Source organism: Dermacentor andersoni, chromosome 1 (assembly GCF_023375885.2).
Source record: "Dermacentor andersoni chromosome 1, qqDerAnde1_hic_scaffold, whole genome shotgun sequence".
In the NCBI taxonomy this organism is placed as follows: Eukaryota; Metazoa; Arthropoda; class Arachnida; order Ixodida; family Ixodidae; genus Dermacentor; species Dermacentor andersoni.
The window spans coordinates 101,823,089-101,835,041 of NC_092814.1; the positions used below are offsets into that span (position 1 = coordinate 101,823,089).

At 45.7% G+C, this 11,953-nt stretch overlaps 1 non-coding gene across 1 annotated transcript; it reads left to right on the top strand.

Moving 5' to 3' along the window:
- The first annotated feature begins 8,034 nt into the window (after window positions 1-8,034).
- TRNAT-CGU (transfer RNA threonine (anticodon CGU)) lies at window positions 8,035-8,106 on the top strand. The gene has a single exon. It is a non-coding gene; the product is annotated as a tRNA-Thr (tRNA).
- Window positions 8,107-11,953: the final 3,847 nt, after the last annotated feature.

An 11,953-nucleotide genomic window follows, 5' to 3' on the forward strand; every position in this document is an offset into this window, starting at 1 on the left:
GCCTCTCTCACGAGAATTGCGTCAGCTCGGAGCTACTGCCTACACTCATCAGATTATGCTGTCCCCAAAGCGTGAGGCTGCAATAACGTTTTCAGAAATGATCGCGAAGATAATAGATGTTTTCCGAAGTTCTGAACTGGTCAACATATTTTATTACTAGTGCGGACACGCGCAACATTACGAAGTGTAGTAAGAAATATTCATTAGAGGGGCATTCTCTTGCGCCGGTTGGTGATGGCACTTTGAGCACGTAAAGTGTCATTCATTAGACCACCAGAGCAAGAAATGGATGAGATGCGCCAGTCCCACTCGTTTTTTCTGCTGGTGGTCCTGTAAATTGCCTTTTCTGTCCTCAAAAAGAAATTTCCACTTTAATTAAAACAAACGCTTCACATTGCAACTAAATGGTAAAGAAAGAAAGCGAAAGATGTACGCCATCATTTCTCAGCCAAGGCATACTAATACACAAGCGTCGTATGCACCACTCTAATTCAGCTATTTATCTACGTTTCCTCAAACGAAATAACTAAAAAGGAGGTCAAGCTATAGCGCTCATTTCTCCTCATATGCGCCGACGCTCTCCCATACTCAGACTTATGGATCTATACCAGTTGCGTAGCCCAATGTACAGCTCTCCGAGATTTTAATAATCACACGGAAGCGTCTGCCGGCGCATCCACCAGCGCCCTTTCACAGAGAACACCTGCCAAAGCAGCGAGGCTAAGCGCATGCGCGCAGACCGTTCTGCTGTCCTAGCAACGTCTGATAGGCTAGTACAATTAGACCGGCTTAACCACTGCTGTTTACGAAGTATACGACAATTACTCTACCTTCGCGTAGAGGACACAGGCTTTGAAATTGAACTGTCTCCTGCTATGGAGGTCTTTTAAATTGTCATATGAGGCCATCGCTTCTGTGAACAATTCTTCGAGGTCACACGCGCGCGCGCGCACACGCACACACACACACACACACACACACACACACACACACACACACACACACACACACACACACACACACATATATATATATATATATATATATATATATATATATATATATATATATATATATATATATATATATATATATATATATATATATGTATGGGATTCGGAAAGCTGGTCGGGCCACAGTCTCCCCACCCCCCGGAATGATGAAAACTTTCCGCTAGATTGGATTATTTGTGCTTGTTGCAACAGGGCGCTGTCCATTGTGAAGACCGACTGGCAATAGCGATTCACTTGGCCCGCCTCGTATTTTGTTCCCAATGAAAGGGAAGACTTTTGGCCATTACATTTACAACTCACATAGCGCCAAAATTTTGCTGGTGAAGCTGTAATGAAGTTTGCTAGAGCGGCACAAAAATGTGCAGTTTTGAAGAGCGTACATCGCTTTTCAGGATTTTGAATAATGTGGATATGTGAGAGGTGTAATTAATGGCTAAGCAAGACTTTCAAGCTTTCCTTGATCTTTTGATATCACGTTCCACATGAATTATTTCGTGCGTAATTAAGGAATTATGCTTTCTTGTATGTTTTCGCACAGTCGGAACGAAAATTTTGATACAAGACATGACGCGTGCTTTGAATTGCAACGATGAAGGATTTGTGGTTAAGCTTTTATTCAAACGAAAAAAAACCATGAAATCCGTGAGAGAGATATGTCATTATTTTTGCGTCGCCTACTCTGTTGAATGCAAGAAGACGTTTTACAGGGCCGTGGCGTTGGACAAGCCCAGGCAGATCCAGTGTGTATAGAATTAATTTATGTTCGAATAAGCCGTTTAAGATTTCAATGCGTATCAATGCTATCCACCGTCTACCCAGTAGGGACAATACTACACCAGCTATTCTTGTCCAGATGTGTTCCGTTGAAGCGAAGGAACAATGGCTTCGATCACGTAAAAACTTGCCAAGATTGGTTCAGAATGATTTTCCACGGTTGTATTTCAATGACAACCTCACACGGGTTAATCGTGAGCTGTTCTGGCTAGCTCGCACTAAAGCAAAGGAAATGTCCTTCAAATACGTCTGGACAAGAAATGGCAAGGTGTTTGCAAGGAAAGCAGACGGCGCTCCACTCGTTCGAATTAATAGAAAATTGGACATTGAGAGGCTTATCTAGTCATGGCTACTACTTTCAAGGTTTGCAATGACCTTTTAGAAGTTTCGCGGTTTTTTTGTTATCCGGGTAACGACGCTTTCCACGTTACTCACGTAAACATCAGAAGCATTCGTAGGCACTGGGACCATTTAGTAGCCATTCTATCTTCTGTTCCACTGCTTTTTGATGTCATCGTACTCACCGAGATAAATATCCCGCCAGGTCTATTTTCTAGTTTCGCGCTACCGGACTATCAGTCATTCTCCTTTTTTCGTCCGGTCCGGAAGGGTGGAGGCGTGGCTGTCTTCGTAAAAAACACTTGGTCAGTCTCCGAACTACACTTGCCTTTCGACCATGCCGAAACTGTTACGCTCCGCTTATCTAATCCCCGATTTTCATTGGCCTTGCTTTCTGTATATCGTCCCCCATGTGGTAACAGGCGTCTTTTTTTGGCTGAGCTCGACTTCGCGTTATCACGTTTAGGAACCGATGAATGTATTTGCCTCACAGGTGACATTACTATAGATACGTTACGTCCAACAGTAGGAATAGTTGCTGATTATTTAGATACACTATCTAAATGGGGAATTGAAATGACAATCCATGCAGCAACTCGCGAAGAATTCCTATCTCAACGTCTTGTTTCATCTTGCATTGATCACGTAAATGTTAGAGCCCATAATCTGGAAGTAAAATCTACCATTGCACAGGTTAAGCTTTCTGACCACTACTTCGTCTGCTGTTCACTGAAACAGACTGTGAATCCTTTGTTATCGGAGGCTATTACCTCGGTCAAACAAATTTGTATAATTGACCCAAGGCTTTTTGATAAACTAGTCCAGAAAAATGATTGGGATAACTTTTTATGCACTGTGTCACCGGAAAACATGTACCGCGAATTTGTAGCTGCGTTTGATGCTTTTAGGCAGGCGGCAACACGCGTTGTCAAAATCAGGCAACGTAACCTGAGCCAGAAATGGATGACCAGCGAAATCCTAGCTGCTATAAAGGAAAAAGACTTGTTGTGGACCAAGGCCAAGCGGTCGTCAAACTGCAACGACACGCGCTTAAGATACAAATGTGCCAGAAACAAAGTGAATGCAATGATCAGACTTGCGAAGCGCGTTTATTTCAGAAAGAAATTTCAAGAAGCTCGATCTGACATAAAGAAAACATGGTCCCTCATCAATAACCTTAGAGGCGGCAACATTTCAACGCCTAAACAGCGCCTTTCATCTTATTTTTCTGCAGACGACGAAACTGTGGCAAACTTATTTAATCAGTTCTTTTCAAGTGTCTCGGGATCGAGGACACGGCGACCATCGGTGTGTACTTTAACAGATAGCTTGCTAGATTCCGCATATCTTCCTTTACTATCGCTTGAAGAATTAAGGTCCATTGTCTTCAATCTCAAGACGAACAAATCACCTGGCTTCGACAAAATTTCTGTCAGTGAACTTCAGAGAAATTTTGATGCCATTAAACATGTATTGCTATCCCTTTTAAACTTTGTTTTGGATGGTGGTGTGATTCCAGTTGATATGAAAACCGCAATTGTAATTCCGCTTCACAAGCAAGGTGCACGCAATAGTATTGAAAATTACAGACCTATTTCGATAATTCCCTGTATAGCTCAAATATTAGAAAAACATGTGGCTCTTACGGTAACACAGTTTCTAGATAAGCATAATGTATTGTCATCACATCAGTATGGATTTGTACAGGGGAAGGGTACACAAACACTGTTAGAAGCTTTCTCTGATCTTTTAAACTTGACACTAGACCGCAACCGGGTAGCATGTGCCCTCTTTATGGATGCCTCTAAGGCATTTGACAGTGTTTGTCATGAGATTTTGTTGCAGAAACTGTCTCTCTTAGGCCTTCGTGAGTCATTCTTGAATTTACTAGCTAACTTTCTGCAGGATAGACGACAGTGTGTAAAGGTGGGAAATAGTTTAAGTGTTTTTACCAGTATTTATTCTGGAGTCCCTCAGGGCTCAATATTAAGCCCCCTGCTTTTTAACATTTATGTGAATGATTTGTCCAATGTAGTAGGTAATTATATATATCAATATGCCGATGATACTGTTCTTGTATCTTGTGCAACTAATTACTCTGATGCAATCAGCTCCTTACAGAATGAGGCAACTAAAGCTATGGACTGGTTTGCGGCTAATTTAATAAGCATCAACCCTTCTAAAACTCGACTTGTCTGTTTCCATAACCCCATGAAAAAAATCCTGCCTACGACACCATTATTCTTGCACACATCAGACTGTTTTGGATGTACATGTCAACCTGTTAAAAATGCCTCTTCTGTTAAGTATCTTGGGTTGATTTTTGACTGTGATCTTTTATGGAACTCGCAATTATCCCACATCTGTAAAAGGCTGCGCGCGGTCTCCTGTGTATTATACAATATGCGATGTCTTATGCCAATCTCCGTTCGAAAAATTATTGTGCATGCTTTAGTCTACAGTGTGCTACGCTATGGCTTGACTGTGTATGGTCATTGTACTCTTAGGTGGAGCTCAAGAATTAATTCAATTTTACGTTCACTGCTGTCAACAGTGGCTTACGATTTGTGTCCGAAGCAAGATACAGACGTGTTTAGGTTGTTGAATTTGCCAAACTTCACTTCTCTGATTATCGAAAGTGTTGTCATTAAACACTTCTGGAATAATGATTTTAAAACACGATATACGCCTGTCCGCTCCTTAAGACCGAAGGAACCCTACGTCATCCCCAAGACTGCGACAAAGTACGGAAGGAGAACGCGGCAATACTATGTTCCAGCCATATTTAATAAATTGCCTACGGCTGTGTTAGAAGCAAACACAAGACGTGAGATTAAGAAACAACTTAGAATTGTCGATGTTTGATGTAACATTTAGTATAACTGTTCGACTTTTTGCTCCGACCCGCTAATAGCTAACTCCGCTATTAACCCTGTGCAATTTTCTGTGACCTGACTGTCAGGCACTGCCAGTCAAGCCCTCTGAGGCTTTGGTAGGCCTGCTATATGTACTCTGTTTTCCTTATGCACAATAAAGATTGTATTGCATTGTATTGTATTGATCACCCGGGAAACGTTCACTAACACACACACACACACACACACACACACACACACACACACACACACACACACACACACACACACACGCGCGCGCACACACACACACGCACACACACACACACACACACACACACACACACACACACACACACACACACACACACACACACACACACACACACACACACACACACGCACGCACGCACACGCACACGCACACGCACGCACGCACGCACGCACACTGGTATCTTGGAATATGGTAGCATACGAAGGTTTTTACAGCTAAGAAATGGCTAGGTTCTGGCGGACCTCGTCTCCATGGACACAGACTAACAATTTTTCATACGTGGGCCGACCCGCGGCGGAGGTGAAGCAGGCGTTAAGCATGCTTTAACCCCATAGTGGACCGATCCCGAAGATAGTGCAATGCCGGGCCGACCCGCGGCGGAGAGAGAGAGAGAGAGAGGGAGAGGGAGAGAGAAAGAGAGATAGATAGAGAGAGAGAGAGAACTTTATAGAAAAGAGCACACGAGCATAGGTAGCTCTTCCGCTCTGCAGTAGGTGGTCCCCTCAGTCCAGGAGTCCGGCGGCCTTAGCTGCCCGTCTCGCTCGGTTGACCAGGTTGAGCTCGTCCGTCGAGTCTGAGCTGGACAGCGCTGCCTCCCATTGCCGTGCGGTGGAGTGTGTTATGAGAATGAGTTGTGGTGTGCTTGCGCAAGCCCATATACCATGTGGTAAAGCGTTGCGCATTGATCGCATTGCGGGCATTTATAGGAATGCAGCGAATGGTGTATGTCGTGGTAGAGACTCAAGTGAGGATATGTGTTTGTTTGGAGTTTTCGCCATATTACGGCTTCCTCTCGCGTCAGAGCATTATGAGGCGGCGGTAGTGTTCTTCGTGAACAGCGATAGTGTTGTCGGACGTGCGTGTAGCTTAATGGTATCGGCTTGGGGTGCAACTGCTCGGCGTGACCCTCTCGCAGCTCCCGGTGTGCCTGCGCTCGGGCGTAGGCGTGTGTGCCTACTGATTTCCGCGTAAGGACTCAGGCCCCGGAGTCTACGTGACTTGTATGCATGACGGGAGCTGGTGCGCCCCAGTCAGAATGCGATGTGCTGTCCTGTAAATCTTGGCCCCGGAAAATTTGCTGCATGCCCTCTTAAAGTCCGTAAGAAATATGACGCACTCCCAGTGCGGTCTAGTCGTGATGGCTAACGCTATCGCTAGTTCCTCTGCCTCTGCAGCGCTCGCTCTGGAAACTGACGACGCATTTATTTCGGTCCCGTGATTGTCGACTACGCTGGTGACAAATTCAGTGCTTCTTGCGGTGCTGGCCGTGTCTACGTATAAGGCATTGGGTTGGTTCTCATACTTCCTCATGAGCGCCTGGGCTCGGGCATGTCGCCTTCCGATGTGGAAGGTCGGGTGCATGTTTCTGGGCATTGGTGAGACGTGCATAGTTTCCTATATTCGTGTTGGGATTTTTGTCAGTGCGCAGGTCTTCCGTACAAAATATCCAAGGTGCTTCAAGACGCAGTGTCCTGCTGTTGTGCGTTGTAGCCTTTCCTTGTGGTTTACCAGGTGGGCCTCTATAATTTTCCGTGTGTTCTGGTACACCCCTGTCTCCCCGAAGCGAAAAGTAGCCATTCTGGGCTTATATGCCTTGCGTATCAGCTGGTCGAATACTTCCACTTCCACATTGCTGAAATTTAAATATGGTGCCGAGTAGACAATGCGGTTCAAAACCAGAACCTGCAATAGTTGGATCAGGCCCTGTTCCTTGAGTCCCCTCTTCTTGCTGGTAATTCATTGCATCATGCGCAAGACCTGCGTGGTCGCGTTTTGTAACTTCTATATGGCGTATCATCCGCCCCCGTCCTTTTTTAAGTGCAAGCCAATGATACGAAATCTGTCCACCTTGGGGATTTCTCTAGGACCTATTCGCAGGTGGATGGTTGGTGCCTGTGTTGTTGATCGTCCTCGTGAGCGCTTCTCGATTATGAAGAGTTCCGACTTCTCTGGCGCGCATTGCAGTCTGCATGTCTCCGCGTATCTTGCTACGACGTCCACTGCCTCCTGCAATGCCTTTTGTTGTTCTCCTATGGGCCCTCCGACCGTCCACATCGTGACGTCGTCTGCATACCAAGGCATATCTGATCCCCGGTATTTTCTCGAGTTGGACTAGGAGTTTCATCCTGGCCACTTTGAAAAGTGTCGGCGAGAGCACTGCTGCTTGTAGTGTCCCTCTATTAGGTGTGTCTACTCGCTGTGACCTCACAATTCCCGGTCCTAATGTGGCTGTACGATCTGGTAGAAAAGCCTTCATGTAGTTGGCGGAAGTGAAGCAGGCGCTAAGCACTCCCCATACGTGGACCGATCCCGAAGATAGTGCAACACCGGCCCGACCCGCGGCGGAGGTGCAGCTCGTCATTAAGGGGCCCACATTTACAGCATCGCTGGTCATCCTTCTTCACAGAGTGGAAGGGCACTGAATTTTTTAGCCTGCTCTTCTAAGTTCACGTGTTAAGTGATGTCATCGGGTAAAAAATCATGTTCCACATATGCCCACAATGGCCCTGAGTGACCCGGCTAACTCTCTCAGGGGTAGATCCAGTAAACATAAGTACCTAAGTTAGTGGACGGATTGATAGCCGTTGCCTTAGCACGATTGGTTGTGCAACGCACGCGTAATGCGGAGGTTGTGAGTTTGGTTCCCACTGGCGGCAAGCTATCTAGTCGTCAGTGGGATCCTGACGACAAGATAACAAGTGGTGGCGCTGGCTAACACTCCCAGGGTTAGGTCTAGTAGTACAACATAGATACCCGAGAAAGTGGATGGGCAATCGGCGCCACGGTAGCTTAATTGGTAGAGCATCGCACGCGTAATGCGAAGACGTGGGATCGTTCCCCACCTGCGGCAGGATGTCTTTTCATCCACTTTGATTTCTATTAATTCATTATTTTCTTTATTTCAATTAGTAAGTACAAGTAATTTCCCTACGTTTTCATTGTTTGTTGGCTTCTTATGACATGACATATATGTATATATATATATATATATATATATATATATATATATATATATATATATATATATATATATATGTGTGTGTGTGTGTGTGTGTGTGTGTGTATGTATGTGTGTGTGTGTGTGTATGTAACTATGTATGTATATTTACGTTTGTGCACTGCACATGTCCATTATGTATAATTGGCTAAAAATGCGCTCATACCCAATGGTGCAAGAATATGGTAGAGCAATGCAAGAAATTAAAGAAAATCGATAAAGCCGTTGATTATCACGCGCTATTTTATTAAGAAATGTGTGAGCTTTAGCCGACATCATAATTTAAGGTTTTATGTCGGGATTGATTATTTTATAACGCAGGACAGAGGTACGTTCACTGGCACTACTTTGTCGGTAAAAACTGCCAATGCTCTTTAAGCAAGAGCACCCGGTGGCACATACCCAATTGCTATAGAATTGGGTGGAAAATATAATAAACTTAACAAAAAATTGTTGAATAGCATGCGCTGTTCGAGCACGAGGTACATGTACTTGAGGTCTGAGGTCTGCTTGGGGCCGAAGGTTTAGCCGTCTGTGTGATACCGTTCAGCCGACACTTGTGTACAAGTTTTATGTCGCCATTTATTGTGTTATAACGCAGAACACAGGCATGCACTACTTTCTCGATCAACATTGAGTGCTATATACTGGAGCATAGCTATCGTTCCTGTTAGGCGAGAAACCGACGACTCACACAGAGTGTTGGTGAGGTAGGCAAAGAAAGCTGCGTTTTAAACTGGGCACGGTTGTGCGATTCCTCAGGCTTTTCACTTGTTGACTATGGCAGCAGCAGGCTCTCACAAAACATTGCTCATACCCATGAGGAGGACTGCTGCACAGAAGGGGACTAAAAACTACCTGCATAAGGAAATAATGAAAGAAAAATGAAAAAAAGAAAGAAAACGTTAGGCGACCAATGATAGCCGTGTTTCATTGAACAACTACCCAAAGACAAAGAACACCATGATCGGCTCCCCTAACACCGCAACCTTCTGGAAGCCTAATGAAGTTGTGTATAACTGCTATCATAGACCTGTCGATGGCACCCTCCTGATTTGCCCCAAAGTACAATATATGTGAAATCGATAAGGTAAACCTTGATGACTTGTAAGTTATTTGAGAAACATTCTGCGAGGGGAGGAGAAGCGGGAGCGAGAACGAATGTAGGAAGTAGCTTCAGGGCCCGCATTCACAAGAACGCCTTACGATATAATTGGTTGTGCGAGAAAATTTCAGACAATCCTGGTGCTAGATACATTATTAGCGAAGGTGGCCGGCCAGTGGCAAAAAGCACTAACGAAAGAAAAACTTTGTGTCATCGACTTCCCAAGTTAGTAACAGTGAGATGCTATCAAGAAAAGGTTTTCTACGATGCACACAACGCCATCCTCGATCTCTACAGGATACTATATGTAGTAGTGGGCGAAACACATCTAAGAGATCACGGCTTTCAGAGTGTGTAGGGGGCGCAGAATATCGCGCAAATTACCAAGCACCAAATCTCCGCGATAGCGCAGTGGTTAGCGTAGCGATATCACAGTGGTTAGCCCGTCCTGCTCCCAGGTGAACATTGGCACAGGGGCATGATTTGTAATCCCGGTGGTGGTGGGCGTAGTTTCATTTTCTGTGCCCTATGGTGAGGGTGAAGCTGAGGATGAGGCTACGATGACATGATAACGACGCTGACTGCAACGGCCGTCGGCATCAGCACAACGGAAAGGGAGAGCGGACACAGCAAACACAGTTTCGATTTCTTGACGGCTGTCGCAGTAAAGCACTCGAGTAACAGAGCCTTGGGGGCTGGTAAGTGAGTCCAGGTGGTCAGAATTAACCCTGACAGCTCCAATACCACGTATCATAGCTACGGTGTCACCATGAATCTATCGTTGAACCAATCAGTCATTTGCAGGAGCGAAATTAACCAATTCAAGTAAATGCGTTTGTGTGACTGCCCCGACCTGTGGTGCTCTGACATGTTAAAATGGGGCGCGAGCCGTCTTCTCCGCGACGCTATCCATCAGTGACTCCGGCTGTCTTCATTTATAGCTTGACACTCACCAAGACGTGTCAGGCTGCGACTGGGTCTTAGAGCGTCGGCAACGTCTATATTCGAAATTAGGGAGTTACGGAGAGCGTCTGCGTTCTGGAGCTGGTCTGCAATACATATTGCTATATTTCTATCTCTTATAGTTCTAGTTATTCTCGTTTCCATATAATATAGGCCTTTGCAGTTGTTATGCTCCAAGTTCCTACTGCGTCTTTCAGTACTGGCAAAATACAGGTACAGCGTAGTCCCTTTTTCAATGCTGTAGGCAAATTACCAGTAACGGTAATTTGGAGTCCTTAGATTAATAGAATATGTGGGTTTTGGGTAGGCATACTTGATGCTGTGCAGTGGTATTTAGAGAGAGAGAGATAAAAAAAAAATGAACAGGCAGGTATGTTAACCAGAAAAGTGTCTGGTTGCATACCCTACAATGGGGGAGGAGAAAAGTGAATGCACAGAAGGAAGAGAGATAGAAATGCGGTTAATGAGCGCCCGTGTGTGGAGAACGCGAACATTGTCATTTGTAATATGCGCCGACACGTAAGGTTGGTCCTATTACAGAGTTCAGTAGTGCATAAATTACAGGGGGTCTACCATATTACGGAGTCTAATCAACTACCTAATCTAAACGATTTAGGTTCCCTGCGCGTTCTGTGTTGCTTTCATGTCCGCCCTTTGTTGGTTTAGTTCTTCTGAACTTTAGTCGAGACTATTACAAATGTGTTGCACAGCTGTCAACGTTATAAGAAAAAGAGCAAGATGAAATGGTGCACCAGAGGACACTTCCTTCTTGCGCCAGCTATTGCTCGGCCCTGTCACATGTCTGTAAAATAATCACAATATATGAAAGCACACGTAATCAGCGTTAAAGTAAAAACGATGTCCCTTCTCCGGATATTATCTCTTCTAGAAGAGAAATACCTCCTGAATTGCTCACCAACTGCAGAAGAAATTGTCTGTCATGGTCAACATTACGCGAAAATTTCAAGCTATTCAGTTCTGCGGAAGATGCGGGATCGATTCCCCCCCTGCGGCCACATAGCATTCGTTCACTTTCATTTGTCTTTTTCGTATTAGGTATAGCTTTCACTTAAACATACAACGGTTAGATTCCCCTGCGCTTTTTTCTGGTCTCATTGTCTTTCTGCGTCGTGTGGCTTAACTATAACGTAAAATCGAGGCGCCCGGGTTCCTTTATTCGCTTACCTTGTAGTTTATTTGAGCGGAACGTGCGGCCCATGTCAGGCCGCGGCTCGGAGAATGCACGATCCACTCACAGGGTGTCACGTGCGGAAGGGCTCACGAGCCACGGCTTCGTGGCCTCGACCGTGCTGCAGAGCGGCCGCAACTGCTGCACACCAGGCGCTGCGGAGCACAAGTGCGCACTCGGCCGACCCGAGAAACGGCCGCGCCAAAGAGCAGTGCCGGGTGTCGCAGCAGCCGTGCGCGCCATTTGTCGCTGTCAGGGCGGGAGGGAAGGGGAACAGGCGGCACATTGCTGCTGCTTGCCTAGCGGCCGCGGTACGAAAGCCTCGGCGATCTCTTCGCCGGCGCGTCTGGACGATAGAGCACCGCACGGGCGCACTCCACTATCTCTTACTCTCCGGGGGAACCCGCACCGCTGCTGGTCCGCGCGCGCGGAAATGGCTCAAA